Source organism: Dermacentor silvarum, chromosome 7 (genome assembly GCF_013339745.2).
Source record: "Dermacentor silvarum isolate Dsil-2018 chromosome 7, BIME_Dsil_1.4, whole genome shotgun sequence".
In the NCBI taxonomy this organism is placed as follows: domain Eukaryota; kingdom Metazoa; phylum Arthropoda; class Arachnida; order Ixodida; family Ixodidae; genus Dermacentor; species Dermacentor silvarum.
Genome location: NC_051160.1, coordinates 113,895,206 through 113,900,912, shown reverse-complemented (window position 1 = coordinate 113,900,912; position 5,707 = coordinate 113,895,206). Strand labels below are relative to the sequence as shown.

Below are 5,707 nucleotides of genomic sequence, written 5' to 3'. Positions count from 1 at the left end.
CCCAAATGAGTCCAGCCTTGAGGAACTTATGTTACGGAAGGCAGGGTCATCAGGATGAAGATGGGGAACCAAATCGTTACACTTATTGTCGTTATTGCGGCTTATGTGGAAACCGGCTTGCCAAGGCCTTTAAAAAGGTCTCTCTCTTAATTTATTAAATTGCACCTCAAATCTTCGCTGCTGTTGGAGCACTTCGACTTCCAATATGGAATATGTCATTGGAGGCGGCGGTCATTATGTGCATGTATTTTATTTACGTCACCATGGTCGACAGATTTACTTCTTTTTTATCCCTTGTTAATGGCAGCCTGCACGCCACGGGATACTGCCTTAGATACACCCTGTTGAACTGCCCAGACAACGAGCTTCTGAAAGAGACCCGCCAGGAAATACTCTTCACTTTCCGGATCAAGGTTGGCCTGCAGGGTGGTGAGAGCCTTCAAAGATTCCACGACTGATTCCTCTTCCTCGGTGGTCATTGCAGACTGGTTGTCCAGGAGGAGTTTTTCAATGACTTCGTAGCTTTTCTTGAGCGCTGGAAGGTTGTGCGCTGCGGAAAGCAAGACGAAAGAAGTCAAGGTCTTCTAAGAAGTTCTGGTTATTATAATGAAGTGTTCATCGGGTAGCTTAATGTTAGGCTATTAGACAATATGCGCCTAAAATAAAATGTTCTGCTAAAACTTCTGCACAAAGTTCAAAACATGGAATTTGTGAACGATACAGAGCTCCAGCAACATATTTGCAAATATTTCTTGGATGGCAGAAAGAATGAATATACGTCTTTGTTTTTTTAATTTTGTTTTCGTAGTTTATATTTGGACCCAATAACAAAGCAATAACAAAGACAATATCGAAGGCAGACATAACATGAACTGCAACAATAAATGATAGTGCACTCGTATTCGCATAGGACATGGATGGTAGCTTTCACATTTTAGCATACTGTAAACTGTTTGAGCCGCTGCTGCTAATGTACAGAAAGGATTACTGTTTTACGCAGCAGAGTTTTCAGCCTTAGAGGGCTTTTCACCAGGTTCGCGCAGTAGAATCAGACAAGTGCGCTACGTACACACTGAAGATTTTGCGCCGTCACAAGTGCATAAATAGTGCTCGATGGGCTCTCACACGTACTGCACGTATAATGGTTAAGATTTTATAATTGATGAACAAATGAAGATGTTTCGGCGACTTTTTGTTGGAAGTAAAGTGGATGATGACTTCGACTGATTACAAGGAAACTATGTGAAGCAAGCTTTAATGGCTATCCCTGTGAAACTGTCGCATCCGATATCTTGATGCACACCAGCTTTTCGGAATTGTAACACAGTTTGCCACTACGGTTTCTCTAATCGCAGCATTAATTCAAGCTCGCAGTCGTGTAGAACGTTTTTATAGCCTTGATTGTGATCTCGGAACAAGCAGGCACTCTAACGGGTTTGAAAATTTCGTAACTGTAGGTCGCGCTGACAATCACGTCTAAAAGCGATCAAACTACGGTACGGTGCGGAGCTGTAATTTAAGTCGGAAGCTCGTGCTTTATTCCTCTATAGCAGGAGCTCCACTTCCTGCGGAGAATTGTCATCATAGGCGTAGACATTGCTACCTCACACACATTGCTTCCAATGTCCGACTATGTCAGGTGACTTCAGCAACTAATCTAATACAGAGCGTGTAAAGCCACCACTGCAAGTGTGCCGCGTTGCAAAAACGGATCACAGATACAAAATGGGAGGTGCAACTCATGACGTAAACATGACTCGCCCCCCCCCCCCCTGCTCCGGTATTACAAAAACCAAACTAAAATGAGCACACACACGTTAGTGGAGGTAAATGTAGAGAGCGCTTATGGTGGTAGTGACGCTCGCTTCCTGCGAGCACACCGACGCGAGATTTCAGTTTGTTCTATATCATCCAATATTGAGCCAATTTGACATCTTCTTCAGGTAAAGCCATGCGTATAAGCAGCGATTTACAACCTCTATTCTACATTCTAAACTTCCGACGGGGAGTGGTGGGGGACCCTTAAACACTCGTGAAGTACTTTAACTTCCACTGTACTGAGTGCGTTAACATGCAAAAACCAAAAAACCAAAAAACAATCTGATAAGTATCTGAGACGTAAAAGGCGTGTTTCAAAATCCCCTTCTTTGCGTCCATTTAGGATAACGTAGTGCCGTGGTCAGAAACCAGAAATTCTGATTATAGGTGGTTAAGCATAAGTTGAAATCCATTATTTTCCATTGCTTACCGTTTAGCGCAGCCAGGCTTTTCGGTGCATCAACGGGACTTTTGACATGGAAAGAACGAGAGCATGTATACGATTAGCTTACGTTCCTACTCACTAATACAAATGAAAAAAAAAAGCAGAAAGTTAACTTTACTCACATTGTGGCTGCGTCTGGTAGGCGTAAACGGTGGAAGGAAAATAAAATAAAAATTATTGTGTGAAAAAAAGAGACGATTCGAGCAAGAAGGCTACACAATATTACTGTGGTAAAGAGTGAAAGCTAGTCTATTTCTTACGAACGATTGCTACAAAACTATACAAGGACTCGTTATACTGCTACAAGAGTGACAGTCGTCGCTCTCAATTCGCGATAGAGGAATCGTTTTGCGATAAGGACGCTTTTCTGTATTATTATGGTTTGTCTCACTCTTTCTGTACATTTAGTCATATTTTGCACGATTATAATTGCCGTATTGTAAAATATATAAAATAAAAAAAAGATTTTTTACATCGTTCATTCAACTACCTTAACTGCATCATGACTGCAGCTTTCAGGGAGTACAGAACAGTGAAGTACTGCAATAATGTATCATGTATGTAAACTGTATAACAGTTTTATACAAACATAGACAGCCACGCTACATGGAATACATTGGAAAACACGTGACGCCGGCCCTACGCCACACATCCCAGCTTTCGTGGTGAGCAGCTTTATATTTTTCTTTTTTCAGAAATTAAAGGTGATTGGCTGCCGCGTAGGAAATTTATTTGCCCAGACGTAGATGTGTATATTGTGTTAACTGAGGATCCCACATAAACAAAAGAAATTCACTTCGCTCACAGTATTCATTACATATATTTCACGTTATTGTATCGGAAAACGTTTGTTCAAAGTAAGATAAAAATCTTAATTACAGCGTGATCAAAAGAATTATTTCAAAGTTAAGCATTCCTCGTGGTTTGTGTTAAAAAATACTCTGTACTAACACTGCTATATTCAGTGCTTTAGTGTTTTCAGTTATGTTCGCAGGCAGCAGAATGCTCATTCAAAGCTGGGATGCTCCATGTAGCGTGAACATACTTATATATATATATATATATATATATATATATATATATATATATATATATATATATATATATATATATATATATGGTCCATGAGGAGGGGAGACATTATTATGAAAGAAATGCTCGCACGTTTACCTACACAAATATTACTATTTTGCTGACGTTTTGGCCGGTGGTCCGGCCTTCATCCTACTGTCAGCTAGTCTAATATATATATATATATATATATATATATATATATATATATATATATATATTATTTCATTATACCTTAAAGGCCCTAATACCCTAATACCCTGGGTTGGAGGGTATTACATATGGGAGAATGCACCATCATCAAAAGTACCATTACAACAATATACAAGGTAAAAATGAAAGGCGAAAAACATTAATGGCAATCACACTCAGCAAATAGAAATAAAACATCTAAAAGAAGACAAAAAGATATGGTAAGCCTAACTTGTGGTAAAGTTTCGTTTTATGTAATGCAGAACAATGCAGTGCAATGCAGTATATATATATATATATATATATATATATGTAAGGGCGGAGTACGTTAGACGGCTCGCAACATGTGTTTTTTGTACTATATCCATAGTATATAGTATAAAATAACAAATATTGCTAGCCGTCGAAAATTAGGACACGTTGTAGAGCCTCAAGATGATGATGTGAGCTGCAGTCAGCTCTAGCCTTGCATAGGCATGTCGTCAATCACTCGATCCGAGCACCTGCTTCGAAGCACCTGCTTCGAGGGCACATAGCACAGTACACACACCCTTAGTCACATTCCGTTACTCTTGCGCGGTACGTGACGTCACTGTCACAGCCGCTTGTGCAAGCTCGGTCACATCGTCAGCGTCGATTAGTCTACTTAGGAAAAACGTAAGTCTTATATGGGAAGTGCTGATGAATAATGTTCTGCAGCAAAGCCATTGAGCAGTACGCTTCGACTGAGACAGCTACGCTGTTCTCTACATGAGTTGCCGCACTAGGCTGCTACCACCTCTACCCCCAAACCATGTTGACCCTTTTGCACAGTAACCCCTACCACGCAATTTTTTGTAAGGGATGAAAAGGTATGAAAGCCGTACCGTGAATCGCAACACACGAAATAGTTTTACCCGATTCATGTACTTCATAAGAGAAACTGTAAATATGGCATCCGCCGGGCATGCTCATGCATCGCAAGTTTTCTGATCAAAATGCAATGACTTTTTTATTAGTACGAATACATAATCAGCCAAAAGGAGCGTAACCACAATTGTGGTCATAACCGTAGGACCATGCGGGTGCATTCATCATGGGCGTATGTGGTACCTGGCTTACATTTGCAGATATTTACCTGCAAATGCTGGCAAAAGGTCTTGTTTTAATGCTTGTGCTGGTATATTGTAAAGAAAATGTACTATTTCAGTTTATTCATAAGATGTTAGTTTACTTACAGGCAGATGTCGAGAGCGCCAGAAGGACAATTACCAGAGCTGTCTTCATGTTGGCTCAGCTGCAAAGGTTCGAAGGTAGTGTTGAAGGAAAACTTGCAAAGTTGAATGAAGACTGCTGTTTTATTCATTTTCATATTTCATCATAACACCAATACTCATGCATTGGGTTGTGCATCACAAACGCGGAAGAATGGAAGGACTCGACGACACGAGCGCATGAAAGTATAAATACAAAAAGGTACCAATTTGCATAGCTTTCAGTAAATCGTTTATAAAGCACCGGTGGTTACCAGGACCTTTAGAACGGGCAACAAATAAACGTATGGCATGAAGAATGTCTGAAATTTTTCCCGCTATAAAATTTACTGACCTGAATAAGCTAAAATGTCGCGACGGCCACTCTCTGCAATACTTTAGCAATTCGCTGTGGTTAGAACGTATTTCAATGACTTCTCACAAAGGAGCTGGTACGAGGCTTCTGCAAAATTATCATAAAATTCAAGTTTAGCTCGAACTATATATCTTACCTTCACGAATCCGTGGATGACCAATGCTGAATACTAGGCATTTGTAGTCGGTCGCTTTTTATAGCTGGCTTCGAGCGCTTTAAGTGCAGCTGATATGCATGCACGTGAATGGTACGTCCGAACCCCAGTATCCTAAAGATATGTTCAGATTGCTGTAACAATGGCAGCGCTTATCCCTGACCTATTGAGTCAATTTGCAAAATGATGCGTTTATCTTCTTTATGGGTATCGTGCCCTTGATCAAATATATTTGCCTGTTCAGCATACAAATGCTGGGAGATGAGGGGATAATGACATTGTGAATGAGTGACCTTTGACGAACTAATTTGCGGTTTATTGATTTAAAGGAGTGCGATTCAAGGACGTTGTTTGGAGCAGTAACTTTCATGAAGTACTCATTAATACACGTTGGAGTGCATTTAAATACAACGTTTCAT

At 40.2% G+C, this 5,707-nt stretch overlaps 1 long non-coding RNA gene across 1 annotated transcript; it reads right to left on the bottom strand.

The window, feature by feature from the left end:
• Positions 1-4,743: 4,743 nt before the first annotated feature.
• LOC119459687 (uncharacterized) lies at positions 4,744-5,221 on the bottom strand. The gene is made up of 2 exons (XR_007467883.1): positions 5,114-5,221; positions 4,744-4,802 (listed from the first exon to the last, which is right to left on the bottom strand). It is a non-coding gene; the product is annotated as an uncharacterized LOC119459687 (long non-coding RNA).
• Between the last annotated feature and the right edge of the window lie 486 nt (positions 5,222-5,707).